Genomic DNA, 25,987 nt, shown 5'->3' on the forward strand with positions numbered 1-25,987 from the left:
TATGTATGTATGTATATGTATGTATATGTATATGTGTGTGTGTGTATATATATATGTATGTATATGTATGTATGTATATATGTATATGGTTAACTATAGATGCTCTGGCCATCTGGAACACACCCTTTGGCAGGGTTCTTTTTCAAGAGAATGTGTAATGTTCAAAGCAGACAGGATGCTTATGGTTTTCCTCATGTCTCCCACTACTGTGGGTCATGCACTTGCAGTTTAATCTTTCAGATATTTCACCCAGGCCCCCAGCAGGGTTTCAGCTGAATCTGCTTCAACTTAGCACAGACTGGAGAACATTAGTAAGCTGAACATGTAAGCTTGATAACAACACTTCAGCATGGTGTGTGTTGCACAGTTTACAAACTGGTCTACCCAGATGGGTAAGCAGAAGGACAGATCACCTACTTTTCATTACACAGGCTGGCATTGTTGGTAACAATGGGGTTGGCATTGCAAAAGGAAGGTGAAAGAACAATGCCATCTGTGCAAATGTAGCTCAGGACTGTAGAAGGGATGTACGTATTGTACTTTGCTCAAAATTAGTTTTATGCTGCTCTGAAAAGAATAACGAAAGTGGAAACCTTGAAAAAAGAGAAGTGCTACACCATCCTTTAGAAAATGATTGAGCATGCTAAGGCAGAGACCATCTGAGAGTTTTCAGGGTGCTGCCAGGCAAGTGAGCAATGTGACAGAGCTAGGATGCTGCAGCTGATGTAGAGAAATGGAAGGATTCAGTTCTGTAACTGCAGGTATGCAGTGCCCCTCAGATGTAAGGCATTCCCACTCATCTGCCATCTGTCATTCCAGAAGAGCATGGGTAATAGAGGCAGCATAAATTTGTTCAAAATTAAATGCATAAGTAGTTGTTGAATAGTCAGTATCAGAATCTGCTTTTTTATTCCAGTATTTGTGGGCTGTTACTGCTGAAATTTATGAAACAGTATTATACGTTTAAGACAGACTATTTGGCAAAAAAACCTAAACATTGCTAGATACAGAGATCAGGTCCCAGTTTTCTCACCTCCGCTTTTAGGGAGGTATATTTGCATTCAAAAACATGTGTGTGAAGCTGATACAATCTAACTGTCCTTTCTTAGTAAGTTTTTCAGGAATTAATGTGTCGATAATTCTTGAAATTTATTGTCTATTGGGATATTTTGTATATTTCTATTCTATTATATTACTGTCTTCTGAAGTATGCAGGGAGGTGGGTGAGTGACTTTTCTGTCCTCGCTTGCTTTCACACTTCAATCAAACTTGGCAAAGTCTAAGAAACTAATACATGACTTTCAGTCATGCTTTGCATAGTCCCTGGAGTATGGTTGGTAAAAGGAAATATTGATGTTGTGTTGTTGGGGTTTTTTTTCTTCTTTGGTGGGAATGTAAAAAGATGGTTGGATTTGTCTTCTTTACTGAGTTCATTTTAAAGCTAGGCATAGATCTTGCATGAGATGCTATTTCTACTATTTACTTATATTTTTGAAGTCACACTAATGGTTGTCTTAAGAAAAGGGACAACTCTTCAGACAGGGAACTTCCACCCCCCCCCCCCACCCCCCCCCCACCCCCAGTCATCACATTTAAGATATTATCATGAAATCATTTATTGTATACATATAGTGTGTATCATTTATACTTATGTAATAAGGATCAAACTGTTAATGTAAGTGCACTTGGTTAATTTGAAATAAGTATTCTAGATTTTTTTCATTAATTGAGATGAGTCAAACACCAGCTACACTAGAGATGTTATTAATCAATGGAAATGTTTATAATATGGATCAAAATCTTATTAGATTTCTGCATTTACATAGACACATTTCAGATTTTTGAGAGTTTAATTTAAACATCTTCCCGAGACAACAATATCAACCTTCTGTCCCATGAACAGCAAACTCAAAGCTAAGTAAGACTAGAATTAAAGATATCTCCATCACCATGTAAGTTTGTTTTAAATCTGAAATTTTATTTCATTAATAAGACAGTTTTTTTGACTGCTATCCATATTTAAAGCAGTACCTGACATGGTAAGACTGAATAGCTTTTCTTGCAGTATTCCACTAAGCTGACACCTAGTTGAGAAGACTTTCTTTTTTTGGTTTGTTTCTTTTTTTTCTTTTTCCCCCCGTGTTGGATTTCATTAACAAACAATGGCTTAATTTTAAGCAGGAGATTTATTTCCACTTATTGAGGATTACTGCTAAAACATTCCTAGAGCATTCAAGTTTTGAATGTACATATCCTATATAACAGTAATCTAACAGCTCATTTATTTTCAGATCCACCTGCATACCTAATGCCCTTTTACTTGTGTAAAAAAAACCCCAAACATTTAGTTTTGTTCTAAGCACTCATACATAATTTTTCTACTAATGAATAAATTGTTTCCTGAAGATAGCATCTTTGGGTTTTAATTCTTAGAAATGTTAGATGTGAGCGAAGGCATAGAAGACACAGCAAAAGGGATGTATAGAAAAAATATTGCAGAAAAGAGAAATCCCAATGAACACAGAATAAATTAAGTAAGAAACTTTTTTGAGGAATATGCTAGTTTGTATTTCATGGCTCTCTAAATCATATCTATCTATCTATCTATCTATCTATCAACCCAAATTCTAATTAACACTTCTACAATTCAGCCTTTTGCTTCTGAAGCATGGAACAAATATAATTTTACACAAAAACTTGCAGTGATTTGCTGACTGAAGACCTAGATTTTTTGATTGGCTAAACTGATTTTAAGTGATTTTTCCCCCACCGAATATGACTGCCAGTTCTCATTTTCCATATTGCTGCCACTCTACAAAACAATAATAAAATGTCGTGACAATGGAGGCTTTGATATTTTCTTTGCATAGCTTGAAAGACCTTTCTTTTTCCTTGACTTCTGTGAAATTTTACACTTTCTGTAGTTTTCAAACCTGAAACATTAAATGCTTTTGTGTGCTGTGGTGGGTTGATCTTGTCTGGCTGTCAAATCCTAGCTGTTTTCTCTCTCCCCATCTTCAACAAGGCAGGCAGAGAAAATAAACTGAAAAGCTCATGGATCAAGCTGAAGACATGGAGATCAATTACCAGCTACCTTCATGAACAAAACAGACTTGACTCAGGGAAAGTGAACTTAACTTATTGTCAATTAAAATACATTTAGATGGTGAAAAGCAGAGACAAAGATTAAAACACCTTCCTCTTACCTCCACCTCTTTTCCCAAGGATCTTCTTCACTTCTTCATTCCTGTGTCCCTCACCTGACACCTCCCTGAGCAGCGTGAGGGGTTGGGGAATGGTAGGTTGTAGTCAGTCCATGGCAGCTCCATTCTGTCACTCCTTCCTCCTCACACTTTTCCCCTGCCCCTGTATGGGCTCTCCACAGGCTGCAGCTTCCTTCAGGGCATGCCCACCTGCCCTGGTGTGGGGTCCTCCACCGGCTGCAGTATTGGTATCTGCTCCAGTGTGCTCCTCTCCATGGGCTGCTGGCAGGTGCCAGCCCCACCGCTGTCTCTCCCACAGGCTACAGAGGAACCTCTTCTCCAGAAGGTACCCAGACTTCCTCCACCTCCTTCCCTGAGGTTGGTGTCAGCAGGATTACTTCTCACACTTCCTTTCCCCTCACTGCATGCAGCATTTTTTACCCTTTCTAAAACATGTTTTCCCTGAGGCACCACCAACTTGGCCTGGGGTGGATGGGCCGGAGCTGGCTGGAGCAGGCTGTGTCCGGCCCAGGGCAGCCCCGGCTGCCTCACAGAGCCCCCACAGGCCTCGCTGCTGATGCCCCAGCACCTGCACCCAGTACATATGCAAAAATTCATGGGAACCTTTTAAATCAATAAATGACTGAGAAAAGTAATAGCTGTAGATGTTAATTAAGCAGTGCTATTTGAAGGTTTCACTCTTATAAACTCAAGAAGAGGATATTTTGAAGTCTGTTTTTAATTATGCTTATGAGGCAAGAGAAATAACAATTTAGAGACTGCATAATGTTTTTAAGCATAAAATACAGCATCTAATTTTCCCTAAAAATATCCATTCTAGCAAAGGAATCTGTATAGGCAAAATTAAAGATAAGTAGCCTACATTCTTAAGAGAAGCCAGTCTTGCCTTTTTGTATGCAGTCTCTTGTTGCCCAGTTAGTAACATGTTTTGAGAAGCATTTTTGAGAACTTCTGTAGCTATCTTTATTTTTAGCCTACTAAGAAGAAAATTGATGTGGGTTATTTTTTTTTTTAATTTATTGCGTTGTTTGAGAAATATCTGGTATGTCTTGCTAACTTCAAAGGCAACAGGACCAGATTTTCATTTCAAAGGTGAGGGAGACCTGACAATGTCTGCTGAAATGTTTGCTCTCATACTGGCTGTTGAAGGTTCACAGGCAGTACAAAGCCCACAAGCCAAAACATGTTAATGGAAATATATCCATTTATTTAAATAAATTTAAGGAAGAATTTTCAATGAATTTTTTTCCTGACCACAATCACTTACATGAACTAAATCATGAGGACATGTTGCAACGTAAATATTTAATTCTAATATTTAAATTAATTAGATTCAGCCACTGGCTATATCTGTGCTGACCACAAGATCTTTGTGACTTTAGCAACTATGATTTAAAGTTTCAGTAAAGTCAACTAAAGCTCACTTGTTTTGCTTGATTAAAAAAAAAAATCCTGACAGATTGTTTTTTCCTGTGCTACGCACCTTTCTGAATATATTAATAAGAACTGTGGCCCTTTAAAAACATCTCATGTTATCTCTGCATTAGCGAGGGTAATGTCAGATTGACAGATTGTTTCTTCTGTTTCTTCTGTGAACATCTGAAAGCCCTTTTGAATTTTTGGATACTATTTTCTGAAATATGCCTTCATTTCCAGATTTTTTGGTTTGAATTGTATTTCCTTCAGCTGAGAAGGAGAAATATTTTGCCCAGTGGTGACTTATTATTATGGCCTTACATTTTTTTAATTTTTTTTTATTGTCTGCATTGTGGCTTCTCTTCAGCATTAATGCAGTCTAGTGGAAAGAAAACCAGTAGGCTGAAGCATAATATATACCTCCTTCTTCCTTGACAGTTGCTCTTTTAGTAAGAGTATTGAACAAAACCTTACAGCAGCATTCCTAGGCCAGGGACTAAAAATAAAGTGATTCTTGGTAGAGTTGAACTTTAACTTATATATATCTCTTTCAAACAAAAATATGGGTTTGGGACATATACCAGGCTATTTTGAAGTGTTTTCTGAGAATTTATGCTATGATTTGGAAGCAGCCTTTTTTTTTTTTTTTTGTAAATTTTAGGTCAGTTGTAGATGTAAGTTCATAGCCTTTCCAATATTCTAAATTAGCTGCTGCAAATGTAGAAGCTATGGATGTATTAAATCTCAGAGATTCCTCTGCAGAAGGAGTCATATGTCCAGTCTTGGTAATTCCTCATTTCACAGTGCTCAAAATGGGCAGAGTATGATGACCTGAACACTGGAAATGTAATTGTTATTCTGAGTGCTTAAGAATGAAAAGGCTCAATGATAATTTAACCATGTTATGTAGAGCATCTGTGATCTGGGAATTTCAGTTATTTAATTACAGCTATCACTAGGCAAATCAGTTTACGGGGATATATGAGCCTGGAAGCCCGAGATAAGTCTTTCTGTTTAACCTTTGCTGTCTGAAAAGTTGATGGTGAAAGGCTAGCTGAATACTAATTGTTTCACAGTGTCTTGCAAGGCAGGTCAGCTGATATTTTGGCTTTGATTTGGATGTCATTTGCATGTATTATGAGACTGGTCAACCCTCATACTCTCAGTTGCACCCATGTGCACCAGTGGAAATACATGAATAATTGTTCCTACTCCCAGGTGTTCACTGCTGTTTTCAGCAGAGGTCCCAAACTTTTAGAACTGGAACCTTGCCAGAAATTCAAAAATCTGGACACTGTTTGCATGCAGTGAAGCAGATGGCAGGTGCCCCTCATTGTTAGAGGGCTAGGGTTCCTGGCTTAAAATATTCTATTTTGATGTTAGCACTTTGAAAAAACTCCCCTTTTGTCTATGGCCAAAAGGCTATCTGTTTTGGTTCAACTCATATATATATGTAATTCATAGGAATATAGGTACACATGTGCACACCCCCCCCCCATATATATATATTGAAGTATCGTGCCATTCATATTTGTATTTGTATGCATTTAAAATGTGTATCTATCTATAAGATATTTGTTAATAAATGAAAGTGTTATTTTTTACAAGAATTAGTAACAAAATACGTGGCCAGTTTCAAAGTTTGCTAGCCTTGATCTAAATGTAAATGACTGAACCAGGTCTTCATTTTATCTAAAATTTGGGGGGGAGGGTTCTGTACTGCTGCAAACTGATTTTGAGCCAAAATGGATTCCATCTGTGTCCATCTGTGCCAGGTAAGCAACTGTTCATAATTTATGCTTCAGGGTGGACTAAACTTTGCCTGTTGGCTGTAAGAATGAGAGCATCAGAGCAAAACAGTAGCTCTGATAGAATGGAGTACCTTCTGTAAAGCGTAATATTTTGGAGAGGCATGATTAAATCTATAATACATCTAGCTGATTGTACATTAAGCCATTTGAGATCAAAATACACTCCTGATTGCTGCTAGAATTATCTTAAATACTTCATTTTAAGTCCTAAATAATATGATGAATTTTTTTTTGTTAGTCCCATTAGTGGCATACAATAATGGAGGGTGGGGGAGGAGAAAAAAATGGATATATTCCTTTTTTTCCTTCCTTTTGATCTCCTTTTCTGTTTAACTTCTAAATTTTAGTGCATTACAGTGGTCTATTACACAAAAGACATGAAGATTGTATCATTAACAAACTCCCTCAGTGCAGATACTTCCAGCAGTGAAACATCAAGACTATGACCTTAAACGTCATTTTTTTCTCATCAGATGAATTGGAGAAGGTGAACTTTCCAGCTTAGACTGTTGCTGTAATATTGAGGAGGACTCATTCATACATACACCCAGGTTTTCTCATACTTGCACCATGTAGAGTCTGGTGTTAATTTTGAAAAAACAAAATTACCATAACTCATGATAAAATCATTATTATTGTTTATATTCATAGTCATGTGGCAGTTCTATGATGATTTTTCTTTTCTCAAGCAAAGACCAAAAAAGAATGTGAAAAGCAAGTGGGATCAAACACTTACACACACTGAGCTGTACAGTCACATAGCCTAATTTGTACCTCATGTATACATTTATAAAATAAAGCAGGGAAAGGACAGAGCAAAATTTTTTTTTAGGAGTTTCTCATTGAATACCTAGAGGTCTAATATCCACAATTTGGCATTTTAGACAACCAGCTTTTTTGTTTTATTTAGTCTGCAGCTACACTAGCTACAGGATCTACCTGATGGCATCCCAAGGAGTAAGAAATCTAATCACCTTATCATTTGTGAGAGCATGGTACCTATATCAATGGCTTAGATAAAAATTAGAGAAAGAAAGGCAGGATTAGTAACAGAAGAAAGTCAGGGATAAACAGCAAAAACTGGTGGAAATTTAAGTCATACTGCAGTTGTATACATTAAACTCAATAAATACAATAGAGATGTGCCACTTTACCTGAAATAGTTATGTTCCAGTATTAAATATCTCTTTTCTTGCCTGGTGATAAAAATGCAGTAAAACTAAGCTGCAGATTGAAGACTTGAAGCACACTTGTAAAATGTTCTGACAAGAAATATGATGGGATAAATCACGAAATACATGAAATCTCTGGAGAATAGCTGTTAGATTTGAAACCCAGTACATGTTGGACATCTCCATTTTTTCTATAAGTCCAAAAGGTACCACTATAATTTGCTTGAACTTTCTGAATATAAATCAGGTAATAGAATTTATGTGAATGGTTCTACAACAATTTTTGGATGTATATTTTAACTGAACCATAATGACTCACCTACCAACATTAACAAAAGGATTTTACACATTCCCAGTATATGTACTGAAAGTGCTTTCATCAGGAGCTGACATTTCTGTTTGCTTTAGTTTTTAATTACAACTTGATTCTATGTGGGTTTTTTAGTGGTGAGGGTTTTTTTTTTAAAGTGCTTTAAAATCTTTTGCAAGATACTAACATTGAAGGGCACTGTATGTTTGTAATTCATTAGTCATCCCTAACAGTACAGACCAGTATGACGAACACAAGAATAAAAATCCCCAAACAGCTTTTAATTTCTATGGTACATAAATCTCTATAAACAGAAATCACTCAGGTTATGAATTGTATGATTTTATTCCTTTCAGTTAAGCAATCAAAGAAATAGCCATAAGGTCTGAAACTATGAACACAAAAATATGTCTTGCTGTACTGAGCCAGATAGTATACTAATAAAATAATAAAAAACAATCATTCAGTTAATAAAAATACAAGAACATTTTGCAACACAATTGAAAAACATGAAAATTGAACCATTTTTCCAGTATGGACAAGTTGTTACTAAGGTTCAATATATGAGGGATTTCAGTATTTTACAAATATCTTGCTTTTTCTACTTATTATATCCAAAGATAATATATAAAAAAAGCTCTGTACCAATAAATATAATTATTCTCCATTTATTCACTTTACTTACAGTTTGCCACTTTCAATAACTTTCCCCAATTAACCTTCCTTTATTAGAAAGGGATTCCCTTTAGATGTTCCATGTAATCCAGTCATCTCCATCCTTTCAAAAGGCAATTGAAAGAGCGATGCACCACGAAAGACTAACAATTAGTTGCTGAGACTTCTACTTAAGGAACAGATGAATCATCTCCTACAGGTGCCTTCTTCATCCATCAACTATAGATTAAAGCTTGTAAGGATATGTGGAAGGAGAATGTCTGCTTCTATAATGGTATCTGATCAAAGTCACGAACAAGATCATACAGAGACAAACCTGACCAACGTGATAAGGGATGTGTTGGTAAGAGCGAACCTGGTCAGTCACAGTAAGTGGTAAGGATATGTGGAGTGTGAAGATGTCTATTTTCTCAGTTGGGAAGATAAGGAAAGGGAAGGAAACAAACACAGACATAAAACATGATCAATTAGCATTAACAAAGACCATAACCAGAAACAAACCTGGTCAGTCACACTAATTGATAGGCTACCAAAAAACTGCAGGCAATCCAGGATCTTAGCAACTGATAAGGATGAAAAGCAGGGTCCAGAACATTGGAAGGGGATCAGTGGGACTATGTAAAATGATGAGGCAATGTGCAGAGGAAAGGGGAGCAGGGAGGAACAAAAAAAGGTAGACAGAAAGGGGTATAGAAGAGGCTGATTGCACATAAAATTGGGACAGTCAGTATGTTTGTCTGTTGAGCTCTGCTTCTGAGCAATCCAGTCTTTCCTGTCTTACTAAATTCTTTTTTATCAATATCTCTGTATAATCTCATTCTGTATTCCATGTGTGTCAGTGCTGCAAGGGCCCAGTGCCAGCTGCTGCGGGTTGCAGGCATGAGTGGGTTGAGTGAGGGGCTCAGCAACAGTGGCTGGAGCAGGACTTTGGGTTGCAGCCTGTGTGCCAGACGTCAGCTGATGGGAACTAGTGTCTGTACCTTCCCCAACTGGGTGGGTGTGCGATGTGCATGTGGATTCATTGGAAAATTCTGAGCTGGACCAGCCCCAGGTCTGGGCAGGGGTATCAGGCAGGTGGATTACGTACTAGTATTTGCAGGGATCTGCAAGTGTGGGGTGCCGGTGGGATGAGTGTGTGTGTGCTGCGTGTGTGCAGTGAGCACCCAGCTGGACCAGAGAGGCTGGTAAGGGGGGTCAGAATCCAGGCAGGGGTGCTGGAGGGGCAGAGGGACTATGTTGGTGCCTGGGGGACTTGTGAATATGTGTGTGCTTGTGAACCTGGAGAGTGTGCTGCACTAGTGACCTTCTGCCTCTGCCTGCCCAAAAGAAGGAGGGGAGGTAGCCATCTGTGCCTGTGTCTGGTGTGAGTCCTCAATTTGGGTGCTGCTGGAGTCAGTGTCTTGTCTGTGGCCATCTGTGTGACTGGCTGTGTCAGTGTTCTCTGCGTGTGTATCCCCCCGTGTGTCTGGGATATATGCTCAGCTTCACTACTGGTCAAACCTACAAATGGGAAAGTGACAGCTGTGTCCTTTCCCCTGACCCTAGGTCTCCAGGCACTGGGCTGGGCTCCAGCACATGAGCAGGAGGGTCCTGGGCTGCCACTACTGGGTGGAGGCAGCTGCTTGTAACATTCCTTAGCAAAGCCTGGGTGATTTTTTTTTTTCATTTTGAATCACAAAACGAGAAAAAAATTAAATGCTACACCTAAATTTCAACACACATTCCTTAACTGTACACTAAGAAATTAAAGATCAAACATGGAACTATGCAGTTACAGGTAGTCAATCTTCAGCAAGATTACTTAGAATTTCTTAGTGAATTTACTGACCTTCCCTTCCCTCCCCTCTTCCTTTCCCCTTCTTTTTTGCTGATTCTAGCCTACAGTTTACTGCCAATACTTAAGATGACCTTAGAGTCTTGTTATTTCTCCTAGATTTGGAGTAACTTCTGTGCCAGTAGATGTTTTTCTGCCCAAAGCTATTTTCCATGCAGTCATCCTGGGACAAGATTTGAGTTTGCAAGGAAATTAATCCAGAGTAAGTAACCTCTTAAGAAACAAGAAATTTACTTTTGGGCTGAGGAGAGGACATAAATTTTGGCCAGCAGTGTATAGCACTCTGTCTCTCAGCAGATTCAGATTCCATTTTGCCTGCAACTATACTGCACGTGGAGGCTGTCCAAGAGGAGGCTTGGAGCTCTGCAGCAGGCCAGTGTGGTCTCTTCTAGAGACTCCAATGCGTAATCTGGAGTGATATATTTTCCATGGGTTTCTGAGATCTTTTGGTACATTATTTGCCCTGAGGCTGCAGCTATGAACACATGCAGAAAACAATTCCTTAGCCTCTGAGGAGGTGTCAAACTCTCTGAAATCAGATCTCCACCAGATGTATTATCTTCAAAAGGATCATGATTCAGAGGCTCAGCAAAGCATGCCTACATCCATGTAAACTGACTTCACAGTGCACGTGGTGGACTGCTGCTACTTCACAACTTAGTACTTGACTGAGGCCAAAGGGAAATGGACACAGTTTCCCAGGGGAGAGGAGGATTACTTGCTAAAAGTGATGGAAAAAACCAATATTGTGCCTCCTTCATGTATCAATGTCATGGCAGGACACGATAGATGCGAACAAGCAGATGTATTTTGCAGACACAGCAAAAGAGACCCAGCACTTTTCCTTGTAAGGGTGGGAGTAGAGGAAGTCTGCTGTTGAAAAGATTGTCTAGACAAAATTTTGGAGTAAACAGAGGGAATGTATTCAGTCAGTGTACCCTATGTAGTTGAATGTAATAAAGCATTTGATGTGATATTTTACCACCCAAAAATAAAAGATGCAAAAGAAAGCACCTGAAAATATTACTATCTTATTACCTTGATGAATTAGAGCTTTAGCTCTCTTTCCTCTTGACAGAAAAGAAACTGGAGGCCTCGGTGGACAAAAAGTTGCCCATAGGCCAAGAATGTGACCTTGTGGCAAGTAAGCCCAACAGCTGCCTGGCTGCATTAAAAGAAGTGTTACAGCACGTTAAAGGAGAGGATCTTTCCACTCTGTTCAGTACCAGTGAGATGAATCTGGAGTGCTGGGTCCAGTTTTGGGCTCACCAGTAGGAGAGACATGGACTTGCCGGATATGGCTCCATTGGAGACCCAGGTTTTGGAGCATCTGTCAGACAAGGAGAGGCTGAGAGAGAGCTGGTACTGTTCAGCCCGGAGAAGAGAACCTGCTGAGGGGAAATAGCAAAGAAGGTGAAGCCAGGCTTTTATCACCAGCACCCAGGGAAAGCACAATAGGTAACTGGCACAAATTGAAATGCAGGAAATTCCATTTAAACATAACAAAAAAGCCCATTTATTTTATTTTTTTTTACTGTGCAAGGGATTGAATACCGAAGGACATGTACTCTCCACCCCTGGAGATACTCAAAACCCAGCTGAGCAAAGCCCTGAGCAATTTTCTCTAGATAACCCTTCTTTGACCAGGCAGGCTGGAGTAGATGATCTGCAGAGGTGCTCTCCAAGCTCAACTATTCTGCAGTTCTGTGAAACTGCAATGCCTGCATAGCAGCTTTTACCATAGTGGAGATATTTTTTAGTAATCAGCGGCTGGTTTCAGAGGGTGATATCCAGCTTATTGGGAAGAAGTGAGTGATGCCTAATTTTTTTTTCCCAGCTATTGGTTTTTAAACAGTATGTACTGGTCTTTCCACAGTCCAAAAATTTGTGCTGAACCAAGCGTAGGTTGCAGCTGGGACCATCAATACTGGGACCTGTAATCTTCAGCAACTTCATCCACCCCCATGAATGAGTGCATGGTATGCACCCTCAGTGAATTTGTGGATCAGACTAAGATAGGGACAGTGACTGATACAAGGAGTAGTAGAGCTTCTGTTCAAAGTTAGACTGATAAGCTTGAAGATTCAGCCAACAGAGACCATTTGTGAAGACACTGCTCTAAATCATGTCTCAGTACATTATAGGCATGAGAATGGTTGAAGGCAACCTTCCATTCTGGAAAATTTTGATTTCCTGTACTGTGGAAGACAAGTCCCAACAACAGACTTTTGCCTTATTGCCTACTTCATGTATTCCCCTGGCAGAAGGAAGAGAATTAGCCTAGGACAGGCTCCTTGTTGATGGGCCTTTCTTGATTTGCTGAGGGCAGTGACATCAGCAAGCAACATATTGTGCTCATGAGTTAGAAATGATGCCTGGGAGTAGGGGTAGCTGTCCACCCTTCTGTAGCTGCCAGAGGTTTGCATGCGACAGGTGAATTCTGAATTGTGTGAAGACCTGATGGCCTGGATTGGCAAGTGCAGTCACTAGAAAGTTATGTAGTGTTGTAGAATTCTACTGAAGTGTTGGATGGCAAAAACACCCTAGAAGAGACTGTTCCCTCCCTGGGGATAGAGGTAAGCTGGACCCATAAACTGCTCAATGTGCTCACATACCAAGAGAAAGAAGAAGAAAAAAAAAGAACTATTTTTTCTGGAAAAAAACTATAACAAAACCAACCAAAAGAATAAAACAAAGAGTGAAGCTATTTCATTCCATAAACACTTCAAAGGTAAACAAGTGAAAAACAAATTGTTTGAGGTAATCATAGCACAATATAAACATTTAGCTAACCTTATCCTGGATATTGGAGGAGAAAAGATAAGCTCTTAATTTATCATCACAATATGTAAACTATAAATTCAGTGGAGGCTGCTTAAGTATACAGTCTTAGTTTGTTCAATTGTACTCAGTAAATCCAGCTGACTGGATACAAATAGAGGTAATACCAAGAAGCTGTGTCACAAAGGCCTTGTGGTTCTTTTTACAGAAAAATGAGGATGAGACTGAGGTGATAGTGGGATTTTGGTCACATGCAGAGACAAAAAACATATAGCCAGAAAAAGTGAGTTTATTTTGAAGTTTGGTGATCAGCTGTGATGAGTGACACATAAGTTTGTTTATTCCACTACATACTGCTCTTTACATTTTAGTAGACTGTCAGGGACATGACCCTTGTCAGAACCATGCAATAGTCTGGCCAAAATAATAATAAAAAAAAAAGCTTGCTTGGGATACATATATAAGTAAGCTGACATTGACCATGCCAAATGAGCAAAGAGAGCACATAATCAATGGTGAACTCTGATCTTGTACCAAATGTATACAAATGTATTAGATGCAGCATGCTAGAGGATGACGACCACTGTAATGACACTGCTAAGTAACGTCCACCAAATAGGTAGGGTCAATTGACTCTGGATTATCTTTCTAATAGCTAATACTGCTGTTTAGGACTGCATGTGAGAGAGATGATGGAGATCCAGAGGAATAACCTAAAATGATTCAAATCTCACCAAAAGGGAAAAGGAACAGGAAACCTACTCTCAGCCATTTGAACCCTTATTTGGTATCCCATCAAGGTCAATTCTGCTCCTAGCCATATTTAGCATCCACACTAACTTTCCAGGCTGCGGTAGAACTTATCATCTCATGTGTTGCCTTTTCCCTTAGAGGCAGCAACAGCATAAGTCAGGCTATGAAGTTACATGATAGAACTACATATTCAGCATCACTCCTTCAGCTGATTTCCATTATCTCTGACACAGGCAAAGTAGTCATGAGAACCTAGAAAGATCCTCAGCAAAGCTACTACTCCCAGTAATAGCCACTGTAGTCAATTGCCAGGTTTGCCTGTGCCTGGAACTAACATCTAGACTCACAAGTACTAACCAATTTCTTTGTACTCCACACTACATTCATTTATAACACTGCAGACAGGTAGTAGGCAGTTCAAAGATAGAACACAGATTTTCAGAACTCAGATCTGACCAAGACAAATGTTCCATTGGTAGGGAAAAGAAAACAATTTAAGTTTTTACCTCTGGTGCCATATTCTGTTGTTGAAAGCACACATTCTCAACTAAACAATCTAATTTTCTAACAGAGAAGCAAAACTTGAGTCTTCTCTGACATCACAGTACCTGTGAACAATGCTTCCTGTCATCTCTGGCTATCTAGAAGAATCTGTCCTATCATAGCTAGCAATGGCCTGGTATCAGCTATTCATGCTTTTGTCACCTTTCAACCCGCCTGCAGCAGTATGGTTTGTCTTGCCATGAAGCTATTAGCATTTAGGAAAGTATAGCATACCTCCTTAGCAACGATGGCTACTATATCAGACAAGTCTTCTGATCCTCTCTCTTTCTGTTTAGTATCACATTAAATGAAGTCTCCTTCCTTATTAGGAGGTACTAGATGCTCAAAGCAGTGGACAGAAGTGACTAAAGGATTAAGAAATGCTCTGTTCAAAAGACTTATTGCAGTTGTGATTTTCTAATACAAAGCAGTTTATCATAGAAAAAATATACAGCTTGTCTGACTTGAGAGTGTTCCCAGCATCCATCTCAGGATGATTGCAAGAACAGCTCCAGAAGCACTGGGCCACTGTTGCAAATCTTTGACTTTAAACACCTTTCCAGGATCACTGTCTGTAACAAGCAACTAGCAAGGTCTGGGTGCTTACAAGATTTAAAAGCTCTAAAACAAGTGTTTCACTGCATATAATTCTTCTTCACAAGAAGAGTATAAGAGAACACATACATTGGAGATGTTTGTCACCTTACTTAACGTATTTCTCAGAAACTGGTGATGAGCACTGTACAGCAACCTAAACTGAAGAGATATGAATAGAATTTAATGACATGTAAGCCTTGCTATAGGTTCATCATCTTTTCGTAGTTTGAAGTCTGGCTTTTCTCACAGATAAAAGGAAGTTGATTTTTTTTCCTGGAAAAAGGCTGAAGAACAATCTTTAAGATTGTTATGCAAATCAATAACTTCATAATAAAACAATTTAGTAAAATGCATTTAGAACAGTATTGAATTAAAACTGTGGAAATATTCACTGCAATAATAAAAACTGAAATCATGTAAGTATTTCTGAGCCTTTATAGGGCATTGTTGTTCCATAGCAGAAAGCATTTGATTTGACAGAAATGACTAATAAAGCCATTACTATTAGCTGATTTTTGTATCACTAAAAGGTGTTTAAAAGATTTCTCCAGAAGGTAGTGCTTACATTTCCTTACAATCAATCAATCTTAAAATAATCACAACTTAAAAAGAAGAGGTAGTGATCTGTGAAAATAAAAGATAGCTCTCACTAGCTGGTGCAAAAGAATTACATCAAGGTATTTATAAGAAAGGGTAGGAAAAAAGAGCTTGCTTGGCTATACTCCTGTTTGCCAGCCTACATATGTCTTTATAGATGGCATTGATTCATTATGTACTAGCTGCAGTGGAGTTCACTGTTTAAATCTAAAACAAAACCAAAACCCAGTAAAATCAATACATACAGAATAATTTATGTATTGTCTTTTCTGGTGAATCTTCAGAAATGTGATTTTTTTCCTCTTTACATGCCTAATTAGTCTAATTAAAGACTTGCTTTGATTTTTTCCTCCCTCCCCCCCTTTTCTTTCCCTGTCTCACCCCTGCTCCTTAAATCCAGATGGATAAGCTGGTTATGTGTCAGGATAAATTTTAGAGAAAATATAGGTTAGGTCCTTGGTCAGTTTCATGGTAAGTGATCTTTAGATCAATTTGATGACAAGAGGTCTCTTCAAAGGAAAGGAGACAGAGAAAAGAGAGGAAAGTCTATAAGTATGTTACTAAAGCTTTTGATGAAGCAATGTCAGGGTAATGAAGAACATAGTATAAATGTCTGTAGAGTGGTATAAATGTCTGTAAAGCCAGATGAATTTCTACCTGCAGCAGCATAGATAGTGGTCTAAGAGGAAAACGAAGAAAAATGCTTCAGCTGAAATGTTGTTTTTGAATACCTTGCAGATGCTTGTTATGATATATTGTTACAACTACTTGATATTTGGCGAAAATGTTTAGTATCAGAGGTCCTCATTCCAGAAATCACTGATTATGTCCTGTCATACAACTGTATTATGAAAGGTGCGATTATATATAGTGTTATTCTCATTGTTTGAAAGCTAACAAAACACTGTCTTTGAAGACAGCCTCAGGTCAGCCTGAACTGATGCTGAAGGAAATAAAACCCATTTCTCAACATCTCTGGTTTTGTCACCTGCCTAGACTAAATTGGCTTTAGGCATAGCAAAAATAAAATTGCTGCATGGAAAAGCTGAATAGCAGAGCAATATAAGAGCTGTGTTTGTGCTGACTGTGTTTGTTTATACTGAAGTCCTGTAAGGTCAGGATGGCGATGAGTGAAGTAGCAGAAGCAGCGAGCCACATTTTCCTAAACGTCCTGATTTCTTCCCTCAGTCTTTCTCATCTCTGCCCTTCCCTCTACTTCTTTAGTTCTAGTGGCAGGAGAACCTGAACTGTTTTTTCTGGAGGAGCAAAACTGCTTTTCATGCTAAGGAGCTCCAGTGTGGATCTGTGCCCAGATCCAAGAAAAGGAGGCATTATAGATATAGGCTTTGCTTCATTCCGCTAAATTTGGACATAGCTGACTGAGTAGCTCTTGTATAATAAGAGAATTTTTAAAGGCAGTGAAATCTACAAGAATATTTACCTTACAGCTTCTTCTTCCTGCTGACATTTTTTGGGTGCACAGTGAGGCTGTGAAGTCTCTGGCTGTTCCTCTCCTATGAGGACAGGCTGAGAGAGCTGAGGTTGTTCAGCCTGGAGAAGAGAAGGTTTCCAAGAGACCTTTTTGCAGCATTTCAAGACTTAAACTGGGGGTGAGGGGATTATGAGGAAGATGAGGGTACACTTTTTAGCAGGGCTTGTTGCAATAGGGCAAGGGGTAATGTTTGTAAACTAAAAGAGGGTAGTTTCAGACTAGATATAAGGAAGACATTTTTTAAAGTCAGGGCGGTGAAACACTGGCACAGGTTGCCCAGAGAGGGAATCTTTCAAGGTCAGGTTGGACAGGGCTCTGAGTAACCTGATCTCATTGAAGATTTCCCTGCTCATTGCAGTGAAGTTGGATTAGATGACCTTTAAAAGTCCCTTTCAGCCTCAACCTTCTATGATTCTATTATCACTGTTCTCAACCCTGTTTCACTGCAGAGCTCCTACTGTGTGGAGGGCTTCAGCATCCACAACCAGATGATTCTGGTATCTGATAAACAAAATATTTGTGTATTTCCATCCTCACATTGTCATCACTGCAGTGTATATTAATAGTGTCTCATTTTTATTTGACCTGTATTTCTCTTCCTATAATTTGAGATGGTAACTTCTACCTTACAAATAATATAGTATTCATTCAATACTTTGGAATACATTGAATCATAAATACTACACTTTGTGGGTTTTTACTTTATTATTAATATACTTTATACTTACTTTTTATTAATTAATATGTGCTAGGAAATTTGCATTGGTTAAATACTTCATTGAGCACCACACAATCCTTTGGCACTGGCTGACTGTATCCCTGTTGGGTTGAATTTATGTTAATCTTATCTCAATTAAGCAATAGTCATTACCACTAGATTAAATTGGTATCTTGTGAGAAGTCCTTTTAAAGTGTCCCTCCCTGTCTGACTGAATTCACATTAGTGGAATATATTTCATTATGAAAAATAATCAGGGAGAATTCTGAGTTTATTTTTATCATGAAAAGCACCAAGATTTTTTTTCTGGGCCAAGTGATAATGAAGCAGCATTCAAGAAATATCATGCATAAAGGTCTTCTAGAAAATCAGTCCTGTGACTCAGAGTTGCAGAGAAACTTCCATTTCTTTTCCTCTCAGGGAACAAGTATGCAAAAAGATAAAGGCACTCCTAGACCATGGAAAGAAGCTATTGTTGGACAGGCTGAGACCACTGCACTGGCTACCCTCCCAGTAGAAGACTGTGTATCCCTTTGCACAGGAAAGAGCAACCCCAGAGAGAAACAATGCTTGCTTGACACAGTCTCTGTGCTGGGGTCTTACAGCTTTGCATTTCAACATACCAGGGGGGTGTACTGTAAAAGTTGTTAGTCCAAAGACTGCAGCAAGCCCCTTGCCCGCTTTGGTCAGGATGTGCTGGGCATGCTGTGGAAACACCTCCTTAACCGAACCCTGGTGTCCATAATTCAGGTTCTCTTTCTTCTCTGTATCCCAGATTTCTGAATTAAATTCCTCCTCCAGCTGAAGGAACCACGTCACTCGGGAGGTACTAGTGGATTATTTCCTTCTTCTGCTCTCTTCATGGCCCACAGTGCCTTGAGTTCCTTTCTGCCCATGGCCAAGGCGGTGGTGTAAGGGGCTGAGAGAGTCCCTTCACACACTGTGCTTTAGGTTGGCAATTTAGGTGCTCTGCTGGCAAGTAGAAAACAAGATCTGAGCAAGTTCTGAACAGAAAATACTAAGCATGTGTTCCTTGCTTGCTGTGGGAACACACCGACAACAAGGATTCATACTCACCTCAACCCTATGATGTGGGTACACCTGGAAAGATGAAGTGAAAGACTATCCTTTGGAAGAAAGGATAGTGCTTTCTGAGCCATGATAAAATAGTGGTCTCACAGACTCTTTGGACATGGTAAGCAACACGCAGGATTTCAGACCCAGGTTTCTCCTCAGTATTTCATTTACAGAAGCTCTCGGTTAAATGCAGAGTTCACTGATTTTGGGTCAGCCTTCTCACAATGTTCTGGTATATTTTGGCCTCTGGTAAGATCTTAACTCTTTTCAGGGACTCGTTACAGAGCCTGGTCTTCCACATTTCTCTCAAGGGGACAGTCCTCCAAAAGTCACCTAAGGAATTGTGTGAAATTTCAGATATAGGTTTCCTCTTTAAGATCTAGCCTTTCATCTGAAACACACACCCAAGCAAAACCAATTTAAAACAATTTCTAGATTTATGTTGAGTTGATCAAATGAGTTCCGCTAATTTATGTGTCACAAGGAATGGCTAGTTTTCCCAGTAACTGTAATTTAAAGTCAAAAGAACATAATTTTTATAATGAGGGAAGGACTTTTGTATTTTCCTTTTTGTATTTTCCTTTCTCTTTTATATTTTTCTTCCCTGTTTTAAATACTGAAGAATAATACCTAACTAACACTAGACTACAATGTGATCTGATTTTCCCCAGAATCCTAGGGGTCAGCAAGGTGGCTTAGATAACAGCATTTGGATAGTTCAAGGGAATTTTCATTATAATTTATTGTGCTGGGTATAGTGGTTTTTTTGGGTAAGAGGAAATCTTAGGTGGCTGAAATTTAGATAATTGAGGTTGGCAATTTTTACTAAGTTACTTGGCTCTGCCAGTTGATTTTGAAAGATAAAGCCTTATATTAGTATCATTATTCACCTTATATTTCTAACACTATTCAGGTATGGTTGGCAGCCTCTTAACTGTTAAATGACTACATGTAGTAGATATGTGGCTTATTTGCTAATATTCTCAAAGCACAAAGCACAGTAATTAAAATCCCACATCCCCACATCCTCCAAAAATGCAGTGAATGTGCTCAATAAACTTGGTTTTTTGGCATAGCCAGCTTTATCTGAATTTTTTGTAAGGATAGTTCAGGCTATCTTCTGTTGTTGTTTGGCTTTAATGAAAAATGGGTGTGATAAATAACTTTTATAAAGCATGCAGTAACCTGTAGGCATCATTTCATTTCCTTCTTACAGCTTCACTGCAGCTGCTTGCCCTACTTTTGCAGTCTTTCCTTTAATTTGTAATCAATTACACTGATTAAATGTATGTTCGGTTTCTCACTTAAGCCTGTAAAAAAGGGGTTGATAACAAAATTGTAGGAGAATTTTTTTATTGGTAATTTTCAATATTGTTCCAGGCTTCTAGATTTATCTTACCAAAATAAAGATTATTTTTTATGAGTGACTGTTTTTCAACAGTTACCCAACTCTTATTTCACATGTGACTGCTGCTATACTCTAATGCACAGTTTGGCAGTGCTCTTGAGTCCAATATCTGCTGGTCTCTGTGGCTGTTGGACTCAATCAGAGACAATGTCTTGGAAGAACACAGCACAGGAAGAAGAGAGCCTCTGCTTTCACAGAAGTTACTGTGATAATTTTCCCTCAGTCAAATATTTACCAATATATGAATGAGTAACACAGAAATGAAACGAGAATAGAAAATGCTTTCTCTAGCAACAAAAAGGTTGCATGTTACTGAAAGTATACCTTCCATACCTTGGAAGAGTACTATGGGATAAGGGTCTGGAGGAAAGGGTGCCTCAAGAAAACTGGTTAATATTCAAGGATCACCTCCTCCCAGCTCAAGAGATCTCTGTCCCAACAACTAAGTCAGGCAAAAATGCCAGGAAGTCTGTGTGTATGAACAAAGAAATGTGTAGCAAAACTCAAACACAAAAAGGAAGCATGCATAAGGTGGAAGCATAGACAGGGTAGAAGCAAAGATGGGTAACCTGGGAGGAATACAGAAACATTGTCCAAGCATCCAGAGATGAAGTTAGAAAAGCTAAAGCCTAAATGGGATGGAATCTGTCCAGGGATGCCAAAGACAACAAGAAGGGCTTACACAAGCACATAGGTGACAAAAGGAGGACGAGGGAATATGTGGGCCCATTGCTCAAAAAGAGGGACCTGGTTACACAGGACATGGAAAAGGCTGATGTACTGTCTCAGTCTTTACTAGCAAGACTGGCCTTGAGAGGTCCAAGAGACCAGAAGGAAAGTGTGGAGCAAAGAAGATGGTGCTTGGAAGTTCCTTCTTGGTGGAAGAGGATCAGGTCAGGCAATACTTAAGCAAACTGGACATACATAAGTCCATGGGCACTGATGGGATGCACCTATGAGTGCCAAGGGAGCTGGCAGATGTAGTAGAGAGGCCACTCCCAATAATCCTTGATAAGTCATGGTGACTGAGAGAAGTGCTTGTCAGGCACATTAAGGACAAGAAAATAATCAGTAGTAGTCAGCATGGCTTCACCAAGGGGAAGTCATGCTTAACCAACTTAATAATTTTTTATGAGGAAATGACTGTCCTGATAGAGAAGGGGAGAGCGGTGGACTACCTGGACTTCAGGATAAGATTCTCATAGACAAGCTATGTATAGCTCTTCATGCTACACTATTTTTTTTTTTCCTCAGGAGATACTATTTGAATAAATGCCACATTTACTTCATTGTGGTTTTGCATGAAAGGATGAATAAACGACAAATGTATACAGTATGTTCTCAGCTATGAATAGACCTAACTTTTACAGACATCTTAGGAGTTTTTTCTTCAGACTATGCAAACTGAGGAGACCTCAAAAGAGGGTTAATGTGGGTTACCTACTGCAATGACTGAGGGTGGACCTCAAGTAAAATTTTTGGGTTTCTGTCTTAGAAACTAATCATGGTAGTTTAAGCAACTAGTTCAGGAAGAAAATATGCAGTTGGACTGTGACTAAAAGCTGAAAAGTGATGATTTTCAAAACTGAAAAGGGAAAACAAATGGTTTGTTTGGTGCCTAGGAGAACTGGAATTGGGGAAGGAAAGTGCAATTTATTATCCTCTGAAGATCCCTAGTTCCATTCCTTTGCTATAAAGGACTCTTATGGTAATCATCCTTAGACATGAACAGAATTCCTAGATGAGTTAGATTAAATAAATCTTACAAGTATATCCAAAAGAGCTGTCTAGACTGCCTGTTGTTCCCTGGTTCCTGAAACCGCTGTAATTTTACTGTGATGCTAAGGTTTATTGTAGCAGTGTTTGTTGAAGTCATGGGTGCAAAGTTATTTTCCAAAATGTTGTTAACTCTCCACTGTTACCATTATGTGAAGGTTGTAATAAATGTTCCATGAATTCTTTTCTGAAAGTCACTGGGACTAAATATACCTTTCCTTACATTTCTACATAGCTGTACATGTTAACACTTCTGCTGCATATGAAATCTTGATTGAAAAAACCCACCATATGTATCTTTTTATTTCAAGGTCTGCTGAAGTCTTTTTTATTATCACTTCCAGGAAATAAAACACCTTGGACAAATGCTTAGGAAGAGTTCACATGTTAATTATCAGCAAGCGCATAAAAATATGAAAGCTAAAATTGTAGACAAAGAAGCTCCTATAAACAGATTTGGCTTGAATAGAATGTCAAGTGGTCTAAAATGCTGCCTCTTATGTTTCTTTCTACCCATTTTAATAAAGAAAGCATATAGGAGGGCTAGTCTCTTGCTTTTAAGTTAACTCTTAAAATGACCTCATTGTAGTTAAATGTTTCTTCTATTACTGGTAGGGTTATTTATATAACAATAGAAAATAAGACTTTTTTAAAAAGAAAATTTTAAAATAAACATAAAAAACCACTTCTTTGGAACTTGATTAACTAGTTAAAACGACTATAAATTTGCTTGCTTCTGACACTAAAAAAGGGCTTTCTGAAAACAAGCAAATGACCTTATCCTCAAAACTATTCACTTTCTTTACTTCATTATAAAGTCTATATGTAAACCTGATTTAGCTTTAAAGCTTTAATGAAATAGTATCCTGAGCTTTAGGGAAAACCAGTCCTTGGCTGATGATCCTTGGGAAAACAGGAAAGTCTGATATGTTATGACTTAAAAACAATAAAAACGTGTGAACAGTGTGGTTTAAATTGAAATAGGAAAACAAGGAAAACAGTTCATACTTTTAATTTCCCTGTTCAAAGATGCAGAGCAAAGAGCAGTGGGATTTTCAAATCTATGCAAATGTCTAAAGAAATTAAAAGCATTAATTCTTTTAGTTATCTTTGTGCAACTGTAATCTCCTAAGCACCTCTTATTCTATCCCTATACACTCAGTTTATGGAAGGTAAGCTTGAGGATGGGAGAAGCATGCCCAAGGTTACAATAAGTCAATGATGCATCACAGTCACAGAACCTTGTTTTTGTAAATGGGACTATTTCTCAGCTTAAACTGGGTAAACAGAAAAAAATAATTTTCTTCTTGTCAGTATCTTATTGCAAAGTCAAAAGAAGAAAAATAAAACCAGTATGTCCATAACTGAGGTAGCATACTGAAGTATATTGAATCATACCGTACACAAATACTCAGATCTGAAATATACTGTAGGCATTTATTTATGTAAAAAAGAATATTTTTTTTTTCTGTAAAAAGGAATAATATTTTCAGCAGGTTTGGTGAAGGTTAATCCTTCTGGTCAATGACTGTTTTTATATTTTTCATATTACTTCATTTATTTCTGGAGTTTCAATGATTATACTCTACTTACTTTAGTCAATACAATAAAGCAGCCTGGAGTTTGTTCTTGTGTGCTTTTTGTATTAGGACTCAGAAATATACTACAAACCAAACATTAATCATAACATTTTTTCAGGCACATGAAATGATTCTTAATAAAATCAAAACCAATGAATTATTGTTGTATGTTCATTCAATGTCTTTCTGTGCGTATAAATCCTGCATAAAATCCTGTCTCTGCTGAAGTTGTTCAGAGTCTGATGCTAAAGCTTTGAAAGAATCTGATCCTATGCTTACAGGATGCAATCCTGAACTGTAGGGAAGGTTTGGGATGGGAGATTTGGGAATGAAAGGAACAGGAAAGAAAGAAGTTCTGAATTCTTATAGCGTAACTCTGATCTTACGCAGCATGTGCACTCATGTATCTTTTTCCCCTTTCCTTTGTAATACATACTGTCTTTTGTTTCAGTCTTTTCCTCCCCCTGAATGTTTGTATAATAAAAAATATATGCTGCTCCTTGGAACCAAAATATTTCATTCCCTGCAGCTACTAACAATTTACTTTTCTCAGAGTCAGAATGCAAACATTCTACTCCTGTTTTTCTTCATCACAGATCATCCTGACAGTGTTTTACTCTGTTGGAAGGATGTTCTGAGGATAGGTGAAAACAGCAAGTATCCTTGCTACAATAGCTCAGTTATGGGCTGATCTGACTGATATGGTTGTGTGGCTTGAGCATCAGTTGTTTAGAGACTGGCTGTTGGTCTCAGCACTGAAATTTATAGACTGAAAGTAAAGGCCAGCATTTTGCCCACACAACCAGACAACCTCCCTGTCTCCTTTATCTTTGAAAAATGTCCATGAATACATACATCTGATTAAATACTTAAAACCTATTTGTGCACTCCTTCTCAGTTTGAGGTTCATTTCTTACATACTAGAGCAAAAGCTGATAAATGCAAAAGTATTCATCTGCTCTAACTAAATTACATTTAAATTAATAAAATCACACATGAATTAACTTTAGTGCCTCCTTCAAGTTCCTGTAAGAGCATCCTTATCAAATAAATACCCAATTAATAAAATTTATTTTTATGTCTGAAAACCTTTTAGTGCAAAATTGCTGGGATTGTTCCAGTTCTTCAAGGTCTAGTACCACACAGAAGGGAGAGGTAATTTTAAATACTTTTACAAGTTTCTGATTCAATGAAAAAAAAACCAAAAGCAACAGACCCCAAACCTATTCAGAAGTCTGCAATATAATTAAAGAAATAAAGTGATAGGTGCATGCATTTCAAAGGTGCTTGTGTGAAAATATTATTACAAAACATGACATCAACATATTTTTCCCATTTATTCCATAAGAAGGATTAGAAAGCATAAAGTGGCTGCTCATTTGAAAGTCATTCACATCCTTAGAAAAGGCATGAATCACAGAATTTAATTTACGAAGTCTGCAAATCCTGTCATTCTTTTACTTTATGTCAGATAATCTTATCCCTAGATATATAATTCTGCTTACAGTACATTTTGATTAAATAATTGAGAACAGGCAAAGAAATTTAGCCAACACAGCAGATCCATTTACTTTCCTAATTTAATTACCTTTTACCTTTAGCCCTAGCTCAGTTTTTGCTGAAGATCAGATCAACAGAGGGGGAAAATTTAGAAATGATTGAACCTTTTAAAATGAAATAAGAAGAAAGAAATACTTATAGACTATCTTATGATCAATTCCCAGCTCATTTTTGCACAGAGACATGTATATTACTGTAATACCTCTGTCTTACAACTTGTTAGATTTGTCAGTTCCTTGGAAATCAGATAAGATTCCTTTCAGATACTGAGTTTTATACTGATGAACTAATTTGGACTCAATCAACTTTGACTCATAAGTGTTTAATACCATAATAGCTATTTCAGCACTGTTTTTAAGGCATCTTGTTAGATTCTTCAAGAACCTGCAATAACATTTTAAAACACATTTATTAAGAAAAATAATTAAAGCTATGGAATTTCTGTAAATTGCCAGAGGGAAAACCAAACAGCATTACCTGTAGATCTGGAAAAAAGCCTAACAACCAGTCTGATTACAAGCTGCAAGATAATTGCTAAAGCACATTTCTGATTTATGATTATAGCAATTATAAATACTTAATTTATAATCCACTCATATTCTGTAGAACCACATTTATTAATGAAGGGGATGGTGCTTTACTACAAGATCTTCTATCCAAAGG

The sequence above is a fragment of the Falco cherrug genome, chromosome 2, assembly GCF_023634085.1.
Source record: "Falco cherrug isolate bFalChe1 chromosome 2, bFalChe1.pri, whole genome shotgun sequence".
Taxonomy (NCBI): Eukaryota; Metazoa; Chordata; class Aves; order Falconiformes; family Falconidae; genus Falco; species Falco cherrug.